General features: G+C 41.7%; 1 protein-coding gene across 6 annotated transcripts in view; it reads left to right on the top strand.

The window, feature by feature from the left end:
- HIVEP2 (human immunodeficiency virus type I enhancer binding protein 2) overlaps positions 1-16,079 on the top strand; it is a 138,430-nt gene that overhangs the window by 40,210 nt on the left and 82,141 nt on the right. The window contains exon 1 of one of the 6 annotated variants that reach the window (XM_027904391.1): positions 12,790-12,963. The exons of the other annotated variants lie outside the window; for them this stretch is intronic. The gene's annotated coding sequence lies outside the window, so the exon portion shown is untranslated. Of the gene's footprint in view, positions 1-12,789; positions 12,964-16,079 lie in introns of those variants that run through there. 6 annotated transcript variants of the gene reach the window in all.

The following is a 16,079-nucleotide window of genomic DNA, read 5'->3' as shown; positions in this document are numbered from 1 at the left end:
ATTATTATTATTTTCCTTGATTTTTTTGGTCTTTCTGCCTTTCTCTACATCTATATCCAGTTTCCTCACCTCCTCTGGCTGAGGAGCAGGAAACAAGACTTTTAGCTCTGTTTCCTGACATCTAAAGGAACATAAAAGTACAAGGAAACAGTGTATTTTGTTTTGCCAGCCAACTTGGATTCATAGACCTGCACTAGAAAGGCACCTGCTCCCAGTCAAGGTCAGGAGTCACCCTCCAGAATAACTGGGAAATCGGCCAGGGAGTAACTGAGAGCTGGTCATTATATGAATTTTGTTTGATCTGCTCAATTGACTGTGGGAATATAGGATGGGGGATTGTGACAAATATATTTTGCTCAGGGTGAAGAACTACCTCTAGCTGATCCTGCTAGCTGTGCTGATGGGGGGATGAATTGCAGATATGCAAGGTTTAAAGTCAGACTGGGCAGCAGGGGAACCTCCAGATGTTGATATTTCTGAGGCTAACAGCAGCACTAATCTGGCATGGTAAAGATGACAGAAATGGCAAGTTGAACTGGATTTACAGCTGCTTTGCATTGCTAAAACAGTCAAAGCAGCCAGAAAATATCAGTGGATCTAGTCTATAGATTTCAGCAAGGTTTCTCTGTCTAACTAGGGGAAGAATATAGCTCTGCAGTTGGAAGTTGCTGTGCAAGGGGAGAGGAGGAATAAAATTCATGTCTCTCTTAATCTGTATTCTTTACTTCCTTTCTTTGGTTTTTGAGGTGTGGTTTTTTTTGCTTGTTTGCTTTGTTTGTTTTAAACTGCAGCAGGAATATAGTTTTTCTTAAACAAAAGGCTTGGTTCTATTGCAGTGAGATCCCTGTCTTTGAGATTCTACTTGGAGGAAATTTGTCCCTCTTAAGGAGACCAGTGCAATGTGGGTAAATCTTTGTAAGGGAATAAATAGCATTGAAATGATGAAATGACCCTGTCTTGGCATCCCACAAAGGGGGAGATTTCACCCTCAAGGCAGCAGAGCTACAAAATAAGAAACTATCATTTTTAAAGCGTCTCTTTCTTAGGGAAAGCAGCACTGGTGTAAGCTTAGGTCTCTTTTTAATGCTGCACTTGACACTCTCCCAATTTCTCTGTTGTTGTGGCTTCTGATTTCTGCACAGCTCCCCAGAACAAGAAAGCAGATGTAGCTTATTTAATACTAGCATATGCTACCAAATTATGTGGTACCTTCATTTCCCTGACTTTTGACAAAGGAACTGTGCATGCAACCTTGAATGAAGAGAAGGAATCACTCCAGCCAACCTCCCAGTAAGGGAGGTGAAAGGTTTCTGTGTAGGTGTCCCAACCTGAAGGTTAGGTGTCCCTAACCTTCCTAACAGCCCAGCTGCTGTTTGTAAGCACCTTCCCAGGGGAGCACCTCATCCAGCTTGGCAGGAAGGATGAAGAGAAAGCACCAAGAGGAACATCAAAGAAAGAAGAAAAGGAGGAGAAAAATCAAGGATGGGAAGAGTGAGGAAACAGAGGAAAGGCAGAAGGGCGATCAGAGAAACAACAGGGGCTGGGAACAGCACAGCACAGGAAGGAGATGTTGCTTTGGTGCCTATGAGGGAAAAGTTGTTTTTCAGATGTAATGTAGACAAAACCAAGCCAAATTAAAAAAAAAAAAAAAAAGAGCAAGAAAATTAAAATACATGAAGTAGGAGAAGATATCGGGGAGGAGAATTCAGATTGACATGAAGAAGAAAAAATACATCAAATACATGGATGAATTTCATACCTTAGTCCAGTCAATTTTAGATAGTAGCTGCTAAGTTTGTAGCATCAAGACCTTCTTGATGTGGAGGTTTTGGGGCTGGTGGGGAGCACTGGGGCCGCATCGGGAGGCTTCTGCAGGGATCAGAATGAGTGTTGGAGGCAGATCTCTTCTGTGCACCATGGCTGGAAGTCTAAAGCCAGTATGAATATCCCCAAGGACTACTGCCCATTCTACATATGAAGACTGACAGTTATAAAAATATGACCACTTCTTTCTGAAGGTATCTGGGGAAGGGCTCTTGCCATGTAGGCAGAGATAAAGACTCCTTCTAGATCCGTCTTCCAGTTGTTCAAGCTATCTAAGCTACCAGAAATAAAGAGTTGAATGGAAATTTTAGTTCTAGCTGTGAAAAGAAGCTTTTGAATGAATTCTACATCAAATAATGAATGTCTTCTTTCCTCCTCCTCTCCACCTACCTTGTTCCTAAACATTAACATTTCATGTCACTTGAGCTAAGTTCGGTGTCAGACTCACAGGATCCTGCTGAAAAATACACCCCTCTTTTGTGGCAAGCCAGAGAAGATGAGAGGCTTGTGGTGTTTTTCCTTCTCAATCTCTGCTCCGCTGGGAAAAGCAGCTAAGGCTGTGTGAAGCTGTCTTCTTCCCACTCTCCTAAACTTCACTCCTAAAAGCTCCCTGAATGGCTTTGCTGCTTCTCTGAAGGAGGCATGGCTTGGCCCACTTACTGCCATCACTTTCCAGGAGATGTTTTCTCAGATTGTGGTGACTTTCATCATGATAGGAGGCTGAAGAAGACTGCTGTGGAACGAGTCATGGGCATTGCTAGATGTGCTATTAGGAAATGGTTACTTAAGCATGAAAGAAAAGAAAAAGATCAGGAATTAAAAGATTTAAACCCTGTCTCCAAACCTCCAAATCATTTCTGCCATTTCTGCTTCCTCTTTTCTAAACACTTGGGCTGTATTTGTGTTGTATTTTTAAGCTTTTCTCCAGAACCACCAACGTGAGAAACATCCTTTCCCTGAAACAGGTTGTTTTGTGGGCAGTGGTACCAGTATGTGTTTTCCATGGCCCTTTACCCCCTAGGACTTCTCAGTCACCTCGTGTATCTTCATGTTAACAGGTGGGAGGCTCGAGGCTGCCCATCCGGGCTGAGGCTCACACCCTGGCTCACCACCATGGTAGCTGTGCAACACCCAAGGGCTGAGCTTGGAGCATCAGTCTGGATTTCCTCCTCAGAACCAGCTACCGGTTTTGTCCAGACTTTTTAGAATGTCATTAACTGAAATGCAGTGAGAAGATAACGAGTATATGCAGAGGTGGAGAAATGTGCATTCAAAACAGTGGGTTTGTTATACAAGAAGGTTCTCTGGGCACTTGTGTCTGAGATTCTCTGTGGTATGTGATAGTCTTTCATGGTAAAAGCGTGGGGACGTGAGCTTATCTGGAGACTGTAATAATTTTTCCTACTATAGAGAAAGCAAGTGGTGAAGAGGCATCAGAAGGAAATGTTAGTGAAAACAGACCTTTTGCCACTTTTGGTGGAGTGAGTAGGGATGTTCCTGTATCTCACTGTAGTGATGCAGAGATGTGTTGGTACTTGCTTATTTTGATCAGTGCTGAAAAGCAGAAGCAAAAAATTGCATGTGGCTTTGGGGTGCTGTAATACACCTGAAATCAAAGACAGCTTGATGTAGAAGTTATGACAGCTGATGTTTGTGTAATGCCAAATCTCTCAACCTGTACTTGAATTATATCTCAGATGTTAGAGATAGATCACCCTTCCCATAATGCTGTGTGAACAGGACAGCCATTTCCGTACAACAGGAGGAGGCTTTTTCCCTTCTCTCACCTCAGTGTCAGTCCAGCAATTAGGCATCAAATTTAACCCTCAGTATTTCTTTCAGGCCCTGTGAGTCTTAATTCTTTTCCAGCAGCAAAACAATTATTTTTGATAGGCACACTAGTTGTTTGTTTGTTTGTTTGTTTATAATCAGTTTCTTAAGAGGTTGTTTTGATGTGGGAGGAACTGAATTCTTTGGGTGCAAATATTTGCTATCATTAAGAGATGTTTTTCACATTAAGGTGCCTTTACTTTTAAGGGAAAATGTCATGCATTTTCTGATACCAGATACAGAAAATGTGTGGTTCCCTAAAGAGGAACCATTTGTTGAGCTGCAGCATGTAATGGCAGGCGGGACCAAGACCAGCCCAAGCATTGCCAGCCTCGTGGGGAGAGACTCAACAGCCTCCCAGCCCCTCTGGCAGCTCAGCTGCTGTGGCTGCCCACACCAGCCCCAGCACCTGAGAACCTACAGATGCTGGTTCCAGCTATAGACCTACATCCCTGCTGATATGCCTCCATGCTAAAAGATGTCACTGTTCTTTTCCAAAAAGAACATTTTTTTTTTGCTATAAATTCCCCTGCCACCTTTTTGTATTTTCCAACTGCAGCTCTTTTAAGGCTCTCTGCCTCTGCGGTTCTTGTCTTTGTATAGGTTATTTTTGGAAACTGGGGAACCAGGAGGAGGGATGAAATTTAGGGGAGTTAACTGCAGTAGAAATAGAAAATTCTTTCCCTTGGTGTGCTCTTTCTTTCCTATCTTTTCTTCTTGTGACCTCTGTGGTCTGACCTCCATTGCATTGCTCATTCCAGGGCAAGCTGTGGCTGACCCTCTTTGTGCCCAGTGAGTGACTCCTTCCCACGAGGTGGTGTGCTGGTTTGCAAGCTGCGCTTGCCTCTTCCTCCCTGCAGTGGCTGCCGTTTCTCTTCTGCTTTTCTGGGTCAGCCAGTTGGCCAAAAAGTGGGTAGGTGGTCGAGCAGAGTTTTGGGAGCTGTGAAACATCGGCAGCACTTGGGAGGTTACGTGCTTTAGGGTAAATTCTTCTCTATGTGCAGGGAAGAATGCGTTTCCATTGTTGTTTCCTCAGTGGAGCAGCCCTGTTGAGATGGTTGGCTTTTTCTTGAAATATCGGTATGTTTTTTACATTAGAAGTGTTATATGCTGACTGCCAAACTTTGCAAGATAAAGCAAATTCTTTGAAAGACTGGGAAATAGCAACTGACACCTGACCTGGCAGGGAGACCAGGAGCTCACCTTTTGGTTCCGGTGCATGGAGCAGGTAGTGATGAGCATGGACCCCCAAAATGCCTGAGCTGTTCTGAACACGGACAGTCACTTCCCATCTTTAATTTTCAATGCAAAAATATAAGGAGAAATTTTCTATGAAGGAGCACCCAAGGACATTCTTTATCCTGTCTAGATTTTCTAAAATCACTAGCACATGGAAAAACGTTGACCACACAGTAAGTCAGGCTGCCCTTTTGCTAACTGAAAGAGTATTCGGATAATTGAGATGCCTGTGTTTGGCCATGACAATTTGCTGATGTTTACACTGCTGTCAGGTATTGAAGTCACACCGTAATATTTATTGTGGGATCTTGCAATAGATTTTAAAATAGATGGACATCATAGTACAAAGTGGGAATTTTCTTCATTTTTTCTGCAGTTATGAAAATGCTTAAATAGCAGTGTAGTGCAATAAGTGTTAAACATTAAAAGCTGAGTTTATGTGTACTGATAAAAGCAGGTTGGTAGAGAAGGAAGTAACTTGAGTTTGATAGGAGTATGGTGGAAATCAAAGTAGGGGATGATTGTAGACTCAGACCAGTAACATGCCGACTTTAAAGGATGGATTTGGGTCAGCAACATAGTAAGAGGTGGTACTGAGAAAGACTTTAAATAAATAAATTTTTCAAATTATGATTCTATACAAGAAGCTGTACAACTGATGCAAAAAGCCAGCCAAATATGGGGAGAACGAGATCAAAAGAACATGAAGTGCTGTCTTTAAACATGTAGAAATGGAGGGAGTTTTACTACCATGCTATGGTAGAGATTAATTAAACTGCGCAGAATGGTTATGCAAAATGTTCCTTTAGGGAAATAGCTGTTTTCTGTAGATTCTAGGAAGGAGTAGTGGCTTGTTGCTGGCAGCGATTTATTTCCACCCAGCCCTGGTGGTTGTGTTTGGCACTCAATGAAATCTTCCAGGGTAAATTATTTATTCAAATAAGAATGGCCAGCGTTGTACCAAGAGACTGGCAGCACAGCAGCAGGAAGTCTGTTTGAGATTGCCTCTAACTTCTTACAGATAGGCTTCTTATATATATATATATATATATATATATACATACCTTGAATAATTAAAATCATAAATAAGTATCTGTTGACATTTTTGTTTATTAGTAACAGTTCATAATAATGAGTCCAATGAATGTATTACCATGCATTGTAGATATCTAATTTCTTGATTAAATAACCTAGAGGCTTGTGCAGCGAGCTAAGACATCAGATTGTTGCTAACTGAACTTTTGAACTTTTCATAGGGAAAGGAGATGTCAGTAAGAGAAGAGTCAAATTTATAAGTGCGTAAGCTTGAGCTACCCAAAAACCTTTCATTTCAGTAAGCATTCCCTTAAGAGCAAAGAGAGAAATCCCCCTCTTCTTATGCCAAGTCAGCAAGATAATGCTTTTTTCTTAGTTTAACATATTCCAGAGATAAGAGATAGACCTGGTGGGTTGAGGGAGTCCAGGAAGAGAGGAATTCAAGTATAACTAACAAGAGAAACTGTAATTTGAAGAGAAATCCCTGAAGAGTCTCTACAAGATTTCATAATTTTATCTTTGCTGTTTTAAAAAAAATAAAATATGAAGCAATGTGATTTGGTAATTGTACTTTTTTCAATAAATTCAATTTTTAAGAATACTTTTTGAGTTTGTTCCTTGCTTTCTTTTTGCTTGATTGTTGAGCAATATGAAAAAACCTTGCAAGAAGAAAAGAAGCCACCTCTTTTAGAGGAAACTGCTCATGGATTTAAACTACATATTTTGGCATTAGGAGAAAAAAATGGGCAGAAGTTTAAAAAAATACCACAAATGGGCATTTCTGAAACATCAGACATATTTGATTTTTGACAGGCCTAAGAAGCAAATCAACATAGAGCTAAATACACCTTCCAGGGTGATCTCCCTTTTTGACAAGCACTGGTGGTGGGGGCCAGCTGGCAGGCTGCCTGCAGCCAAGGTGAGGCCCTCTCCTTTGCATAGGGTGGTTCCTTCCCCTCTCCTCCCCCTACAAGGCTCTGGTGGCTCTCTGATGGTCCTTGCTGAAGCTGTTAGCATCAGTGTCTGAAGCACCTCTCAGTTTTGAAAGGTTGGCTTTTCTTTTCCTTGGCCTGGATTCTCTAGCACTGCCAAAGCATTTGAGGAAGGGTTTCCCACTGTCCTGGCTGTGGTTCCATGTCCCAGAGGGGCTGCTCCTGCTACCTGACCTCTGCAGCTGTTTGTCTAAGCTGGGCTGGTTTGGGCCACTGGGCAACCAGTGAGCTGTTGGGCAGCCAGGGGTTTCTGATGGGTAAGCACCTTGGATTGGCTCCCCATGGGCACAGGCAAACTCTAGAGCTGGCAGGAGCACACGGCTGGCATTGAGAGGAAGAAGCAAAGTGGCATCTTCCCCTCTTGCGTGGCAGCTCACCGCTGGACTGACCTTGCTGAAGCATGAAACTTCATCCTCAACATGCAGATCAGGTCTTGCATATGTGAGGTTGTTAACCCTTAAATATGACGTTACAATGTCATTTCAGAATAGTCTGTTTGCAGTCACTGCTTTTATTTTTTCTTTACAGTATCTCCGAGGTACTCCTAATTCTGTGCACTGGAGTTATAGAGTCATAAAATGGTTTGGGTTGCAAGGGACTTTTAAAGATCACCCAGATTCCAACCCCCTTGACATGGGCAGGGACACCTTCCACTAAACCAGGTTGCTCAGAGCCCCATCCAACCTTGCCTTGAAAGCTTGCAGGGATGGGGCATCCACAGCTCAGTGATGGCACCTATGGGATAACAGATTTAAGAAGGAAAAACAGTTGCTGCACAACAGCAGTTGCAAGCAGAGAAGAGAAGAGTGAGAATATCTGAGAGCAATGACTCTGCAGATGCCAAAGTCAGTGAAGAAGGAGCGACAGGAGGCTGCTCCGGGCACTAGTGCAGATTTCCTGCAGCCCACAGGGCAGACTATGGCAAGTCATGGTAAACCCATGGAGGTCCACGGTGGATTAGATATCCACCTGCAGCCTAAAAGAGGCTGTGACCCCATGGGAAGTCTGTGCTGTCTCCCATGGGATGGACCCTGCACTGGAGCAGGGAAAGGAGTGTGAGGAGTCCTCCACCGGAGGAAAACAACGCAGCAAAGATAATGAGTCTGAACACAACCTCATTCCCCATCCTGCAACTTGCTGAGGCTGCACTCAATTCCCCTATGTCATTAATTAAGATATTGAAGAGAATCAGTCCTAATAAGGATCCCTGAGGAACCACTTGATACAGATCCATTTGGACATTGAGACTTTGACTGCAACTCTCTGGAGTGGCCATCCAGCCAATTCCTTACCCACTGAATGGTCCATCCATCAAATCCTTATCTCTCCAATGTAGAGAGACAGAGATGTTGTGTGAGACTGTGTCAGAGACCTTATGGAAGTCAGGATAGATGACATCAGTTTCTCTTTCCCTATCCACCAATGCAGTCATTGTAGGATAATATATAGAATAAACCCATTAAGTTTTGTTCTGTTTGAACTGTATTTGTTCCCTTCAAGTTAAGTGGCATATATATGATGTGAACAGACCACTGAGACTAATACCATTTTTCATTGCCATATTCTAGAAATACTTTGAAGGAATTTTGCTAAAGAATAGATCTTAAAAGTATTTTTAGTTAATATCTTGGAATAGGATAGTACACAGAAGATGCTATTGCTATCAAATATTAGTTTCTTATTTCAAGAAAACCTGGTTCCAGGTGCTCAGGCAACATCTTTCTTTAGTTTTACAGTTTCATTTGCTTTAAAACTTTGACATAACCCTGTAATTTACTGTTAACTATGCTACCAAATGTATCCAGTTTAGGATATATAACAGCTAGTGGTAATTTGGAATTTAACTTTGTGTACTTGTTTCCAAAAATAAAAATGCTGATTTCCATGTTAAGTATCTAAAATAAGTGCTAGTCCCACTACCACCATTTATTGCTATCAGATTTCTTCAGAGGTGTTTCAATGCAAGGGGATGTGTGAGAGTCCTACTTCCAAATAGAGAAAAATCATTACGTAGTCTCAGGAGCCTGTACTACTATAATATTTTCATTTTGTTTTTCAGTTATAATCAATATTACCTGTTTTGCCAATGCTAGTGGTGGGAGAAAAGCCCTAAGGGACTGATGTGCTGACAGAGGGAGCATAGTATGACTATATATATGTTTCTGTCAACAGTGTTCTGGTTTATCTAATGTTCTATGATACAGTGACTAAATGTTCCATACTGTTCCATCCTCAGTGAGCCAGTCTTTTCTAATACTGCCCCTTTTTTCAAAAATTGTAGAAATTTTAAATAATAATTTGCTAATTTGAGGTGTTCTCTTACTGTGTAGAAAGCTCATAGTCTCTTTACTTCTCATAAACAACATTCCTACATGACATTAATGTATATTCCAAATTGATTCTTCTGGGCCAATAAGAGATAATTCATCAGCTTGCTACTTCAAATACGGCATTTTTAAAGATATCATGAAGCTTTGTTGTAACAGGATGTCTCTATATTCTTTAATGTTTATTTAGATGGGTATATTTAGTTACCACCGTGATTTCTGTTCTGTCCTTTATCTGTTTTCATTATTTTCCCTCTGCATTGAAAAGCAACACATTTTTTTCTACTGTAGATACGACCTTCACTGCCCATTTGTCACATTCCCACATCTGTACCTATTCTGTGCAAGAGTTTGCTGTGTCCCTTTATGTTTCAAGAAACCAGGCTTTTGAAAGTCTGTTGGCTTCCAGAAAAAAAGTTGCACAAACCAGCCTTGTTCTAGGTCTCCTGTATGAGAACTGACAGAACCGACAGCTGGTTGTAAAAAAAAAAACAAAAACAAAAACCAAACTGTGCCAAACGTTTCACTTTCCACTTAGAGTAAAATGCCTGTTTTATGTGAACAAAAGGGTTTTGACTATTCCTTGTTCAAATAAGCCCTTAATCTTTAATTGATGTAGAGATTTGGACTGCAACCCCTTAGTAAGTTATTGACTGAGTTTGTGGCATCCTTTTCCTGGAGGTGTGTATAAAACGAACATTAGCTGTAATGTTGTAGTAATGTGTTAGAGAAATGGAGCCCTAGGACCCTTACAAAGTGCCTGGCCACTGTGATTAACCCATTCTGTCTTTCAACAGGCAGATGGCACATGAGAAGTTAACTTTTCAAAGGCAGCTGGATGTTGCAGGATCAGCCTGATGCTTGATGCCAAACGTTTGAGCGTTTTCTGCTTTACAATTGCTGTTCAAACACAGAAATAAAAGGGTATATGCGTTTTCCCAATCAAGGTTTAAACAGAACTTTTGAGCATTATGAATGCAACCCTAAAAGTTAGTCTGTCTCACAGTATTTATGTTGAGCTTCAGATCCTAGTTTCCCTTTTATGTTTAATATGATTAATGGTTGATAGGGCTATCTAGAGATGTCCATAGGTATTTATGGCTTTAACTAAATGCATGGAGACAGCCAGCTCCAGTCAACCTCTACCTCTTTTAGATGGACAAGGAGCAAGAGAACAGAGCTTTAAGCCTGCTTTTCACACAGCCTCCCCTTCTCTTGCATCCTTTGAGCAGCCGGTGGCCACTGGTGTGCCTTAGAGCAGATGCACTTGCTGGTAAAGGTGCCAAAAAGCTGTTCTGGCAGCTGTCTGCCAATACAGGCACAGCATTTCCTGGGCCAGCTCTTCCTCAGCAGGGATCTTCCTCCAGCCTACAGATCTCCTGTTTGGGGTTTGGACACTGTTTCATTGACCTCATCTGTCACACGAGTGATGGTGTCCAAAGTACGTGTTAGCATTCCTGCCTCGAGGCTTTCATAGCTTTGAGGATGTAGCAGTACTCCAGGTATGTCCCTGCTATAGCCATGCAGCGGTGAGGTGATTTGGCCCTGTATCCTGTGACCCTGAGGTCAGTGGTACCTGATACAGTCTCCGGGAGAAGGGCTGAGGGGGAGGGGATGGGAACATGATGGGTGGAACAGGGAGTCCGTCCCTTTGACAGATGTCAGAGTGAAAGAAGAGTCAAGCTCTCCCCGCTAGCTCAGGCTTGTGTGATGGCAGAAGGGCAGTCCTGGGCTCAGAGTTGCGAAATTGATCCATCACGGACTAATGTTACATGAACTTCAGAATGTGTGGCAGAACATAATATACGGCTTATAAGCTTTTTTAAAGGCTCCTGATGAAGGGGGGATTATAATACTTAATAATAATAATAATAATAATCCAGGTGAGGGACTCTGTGTTTCATGTGAAATTGCAAGTTGTATTTTCCCATGGAATTTGCAGGCTACAAAGTGTATTTAGATGCTTCACCGGTTCTTGGTAAGGTGGTATTGTACACAGTTACACCTCTCCTATTTTTCATGACATCTATGCTATTGTAAGAGCTCCTAGAGCTGAGAGCACTAAGGGATTTCAGTGTTTTGATTCCTGTATCTTCTGTAGAAAGTGGATTGTTTTACTCCAGAGCTTTGCATTGTGTGGGCACCAGTGAAAGACCTGGGAATGTCAGGAGAGAAAAGAGACTGGTGCTAGGTGTCTGAAGGAAATTGGTGATTTTAATCAGCTAGAGGGCACCAATATTTCTTCTTAGGGCTGTTAAATTAGGCCATGTGGACTGCCAGCATATGGATGCGTGAGAGAAACATGAGGGCTTTGCGAAACAGTTGGGCTAAAAATAATTTTTAGTGTTATTTTTAATAATGTTATCACAGATGAAGAAAGTGAGGTAGAAGTTTGTACATTTCTTTCTCCTGCTTTACAGGGTAAACACTATAAATCCTTGAGTGTTTGTTTGGCTAGGTAATGCTTTCCAGAAATATGTCAGTGAAATAGGCATCAGAGCCAAAAATACTTCCCTATATTTATATTTTAAATATGCAATAAAAAGTAAGTAAATTTTAGATTCCTAAGCACCAAAATTGCTTCTGAAAAGGGGGCTTGGATGTTCAAATCAGATATTTTAAAAAATAAAGTTTTTAATATTGCTAGAAATGCACAGTCAGTGTTTTGTGATCAGCAGTGTTAGTAGGCTCAGCTATATCCCAATAAGTTTTGTTGCTGTGAGGGCATGAGAAGGATCCTGAAACTGCTGAAGGGGGCAGGAGTATTGTAGGATTACCAGTTGATTGGTTAATTTAGAGGATTATGTTTTTAATGCCAAAAAATCCAGTTGCACAGAATTGCAGAGTAATTTAGGCTAGAAGGGATTTCTAGGGATTCTCTTCCTAGCCCCTGCTCAAAGCAGGTGCATGGTGATTTTGCATGTTGTCAGTAACTTACCTTTACATGGTTTTGATTTGTGCAAGAAAGATTAACTATTTAGGCATTTTTCTTTTTGTGTAGTAGAGAGGCAAATAGCAAAGAAAGATAAAAGTTAAGGCAAAAATTGATCCAGATAACATTTAAGCATCACCAAATATCCCATAGGATTTCACATATATATATATATATATATATATATATATATATATTTAAAATCCATTTCTTTAGGGTAGCACAAGGGATTTAGTTTAAGCATTTATGAATTAATTTTAAATTGTTCTTTTCATTGCTGGCTAATATGCAGAAGGAATCGGTAAACAGTAAGGGCAAAGGCTATACAGCATTTTTTTAGCCTGTTTAGACTTAATCGCTATAATGCAGTGTTAAAATTTACAAAACAGCTTGTAATTGCAGTAGCTTATTTAAACCAGCTATTTGTGGTTATGTCTGCTGAGGAAACTCAGACTTCAATGTTCCCCAGCCAACTAAGCAGCAAATTGACTGCAGGTCTCTTGAAGGAATATCTAAATGTAGGCTGTTGAATAATCCCTTTGGGGGCCCTGTAACTATTTTTGTGCCTGGATATGCGTCATCAGTGGGTATTTTCTCTGGTGACTAGCTTACATCAGTAGGTCTCCTACCATACGCTCTATCAGTGAGTGACTTATGATTGATGGGAGTCACGGCTGCTGTTTAGCTTTTATCTGTGACCTCAAATAATGGACAACGGGAATTTCCAGGCTGTTAAATTCCTTGAATGACTGAAGACACGGGATGGCTCTGCTGATAAACGCAGGTAGTACCCAGATGCTGGGTGTTCACCGGGGGCCGAGGCGGGGAGGAAGGAGAGGGGGGTTCCTCGTCTGCAAGGCGGTGAATCCGGCGCCGACGTGTAGCCGTAAGGTGCGCTTCCCGGACGCCAGGGAAGTGGCCGCGCCGGAGGAGCGCCGAGCGACCGTGATGCTCTGACTCTCTCGGGCTCTCCAGCCATCCGTGTCCGCCGGTGGCAGTGGCGTTTCAGTGTGTTTAACTGGCTGATCTTTAGGGCAGTTTGTCGGTTCATTTTATCCCGGGGAGACACGCTGTTTGCAGCTCTGCGGAGGCAAAATGCTGTGGAATTTTCAGCTGCAGTCTGGTTGTTTTTTTTAACCCTTTTGGTTACCGACCATCAGCGGCGAGTGGATTTATTGGACTGCTTCACCCAGGTGCTGCCTGGGCTAAATCTGAAGGTGCAGTAGGCTACATGGTCTTAAGGTTAAGTTGCACCTGCCATAGTGACCCACTGAGCATACAGTCACACTTAATTTTCTAGTGTTCAGTACTTCATATTAAGAAAAGAAGGACTGCAGACACTGAGTTATCCCCTCTTTTTCTGTCCACTCTGCCTTTCTGTCAGAAGCTGACAGGCGAAATGGGGCTGCAAGACAGCTACAAGATTTTTTGTGTTACCTGTGATGAATTTAGCAGCTTGACTCAGCCCTACGGCGAGGTACTTTGTCATTTCTTCTTCTTTCCCTCTTACTCTTCCTGGCTCAATCCCTTTGATACAGCTGTGATTGGAAACAGGAGATCATCTCTCTGTGAACTTGTGCTCGGAAGTCTCTCAAGCCCTTCTCCTGGCAATCAAGGAGAAAAAAATTACAAACATGGATGCTCCCAGTGAGATTAATGATTAAAAAAAAAATGCTTAATGCTCTTTATTGTGCGGCATTATTTGGCTGAGAGAGGATAGCAGCTGGATCCAAATTCTTCCTCACCACTTCTTCCTGTTGGCAGGTGGCCTTCCGCACAAGCTGGGCTTGTGAACTCTCACGCGGGTCTTTCTTATTTGAGTACCTAATATTGTTTTTCCTTGAGGTGACAGTGGATTGGGCTTTCTGCAAGATTTTGAGACTTGAAAAGCTTCAGAGGGAAAACAGCAGCTTCATTTTAACTCGCCTATCTCTTAATGAATGAAACCAGGCTTCCTGCAGGAGCCAGTTAACCCATGTCTTTGCCTTTGTTGACACAAGTGCTTACAGGTGTGTGTTATTGTAGTGTGGATGGCCTCGTTCTGAGGCTGGGTTGTGTCTGCCTTTCTGTTCCTTTCAGACAGGACCTGGTCTAACAAATGCAGTGGGTATAAAGTGAATTTCCTCATCTGATCTGCACAGTTGAGTGCTGGTTAAGGATTCCATTTGGCAAAAGTAGTCAGAAGAGAAGCCACAATTTAAAAGAGGCTTGGAAGATCAAGGGAGAGGAGGGAATGGAAAGGTTTTCACAGAACTGTGATTTACTTTAATTTCTATAATTCCTTATAGAATTCCTATATAGTTCCTTTCTTTCTTTTTTTTTTTTTTCCAGTCACTTCAGTAAGACTTTGTGATTCATGACAAACTGGTTATATAACTCAAAATCTCTAAAAGCTTAAGCACAAAAATATTTGATGAATCTTTAGTCATTTGCATTAAAAATCAGTGGATTCTCCTGGCGTGTGCTTTGAAAATGAGAAGTTTGCTAACTGGTTGATGCTGCTATATCTATTATTTACCTCAGCTTTCTAGGAATCATTATGCCTGGAAATATCAGAGGCAATATCTTTTGGTTAATATTGACCTAATTTCTCCTCATTTTTAGGGGTATTATATTTTAGGGTAGTGATAGTATTTTAGAGTAGCTTTCATTTACAGTGTTTGTGCAAAAGCTCAGCATTATTATCTTTACAGAAAGACTCTCCAGGCCTTCAAAGCGTTTCCAGAAAGGGTCGTGGTTTTCTAAGAAAAAGTGTTGGCAAGTTGCCTGCTGTTTCCTGATGGTTGGCACTGAGGCCAAGGCAGAGGGATGAAATCTAAACTGACATGTGGCAATGTGTGTAGGTACCTTCATGTGCTGTGACAGAGGTGTTGCGTTGGGGACAAACTTAATTTAGGTGCTGACCCTGCAGGGATGTCACGCCCTGTGGATGCCTGGGTCCATATGCCTGCACCCTGTTGGCTTCAGTGACTAAGTGCAGGCACTGAGTTCTGCTGGCACAGCTTGAATTGAGGAATAACTACTGCAGTGGCTAAAGCCTTGTTTTTTTCAAAAGAGCTTTCACCTATTCAATGGCTACCTCTAAAATCTTGAAAGTCACCCTGCACATAGGCTAATCAGATTTCTCATCTGTTTAGTTAAAATAATTAGGAGCTGCAGAGCAAGGGATACGGCACGTTTACTGAAAGTCAAAGTATTCACTGCTGCATCTTGTAATAACTCCATTGGCAAACCTCTCCCTCCTCCAGCAAAGTGTGTTGGTGTTTCAGTGTGCAAGTAGTTCCCAGTGGGCACAGGACTGTAATTACCGTAATTGGGAGGCAAAAACGGAGACTGAATCTGACATGGGAATATCAGGGGCTTCATTTTGAATTTTTTTAAAAGATTAAATACAATTAGTTTCTCTCCTGCCTGTTAAATCTATGACTGCACACTCCATGCAGCTGCTGCTGTAGTGTGGGGTATTTGCTGAGGGTCATAACGATGAATTGGTATTTAATAGTTTTGTATCACTTTGACAAAGTACATTCAGCACTTAAATACTCTTGAGACTAAAGAGGTGCCCTGGGATGGAAAGAACAGCAAAAAAAAAAATAGAAAGTTCGCCTTGCCATGGCACTCCCTTTTGACAGCACTATTTTGTTTGAAGAGTGACTGCTCATTCATAAATGAAATCATAAACACAAGTAGATATATGTTGCTACTGTGAGCCAGCTATATGTTGTAAAAATATTCTGAAATATGAGGCAGAGTAGTGATTTCACGTCTTCAGGGCAAATGAAGTATTTTGTTTGTTTTAGTTCAAAATCATCTTATTATGATCAGCAGTATGTGATCTCTCATGGTTATCTTTGTGTTTCCAGAAAGTCCCATTGAAATCATTGAACCAGTTCCTAGATA

This window comes from Empidonax traillii, unplaced genomic scaffold (assembly GCF_003031625.1).
Source record: "Empidonax traillii isolate 1590-97213 ecotype Southwest subspecies unplaced genomic scaffold, ASM303162v1 scaffold24:size2376012, whole genome shotgun sequence".
NCBI classification, from domain to species: domain Eukaryota; kingdom Metazoa; phylum Chordata; class Aves; order Passeriformes; family Tyrannidae; genus Empidonax; species Empidonax traillii.
This window is presented reverse-complemented; position numbering and strand designations above follow the sequence as displayed.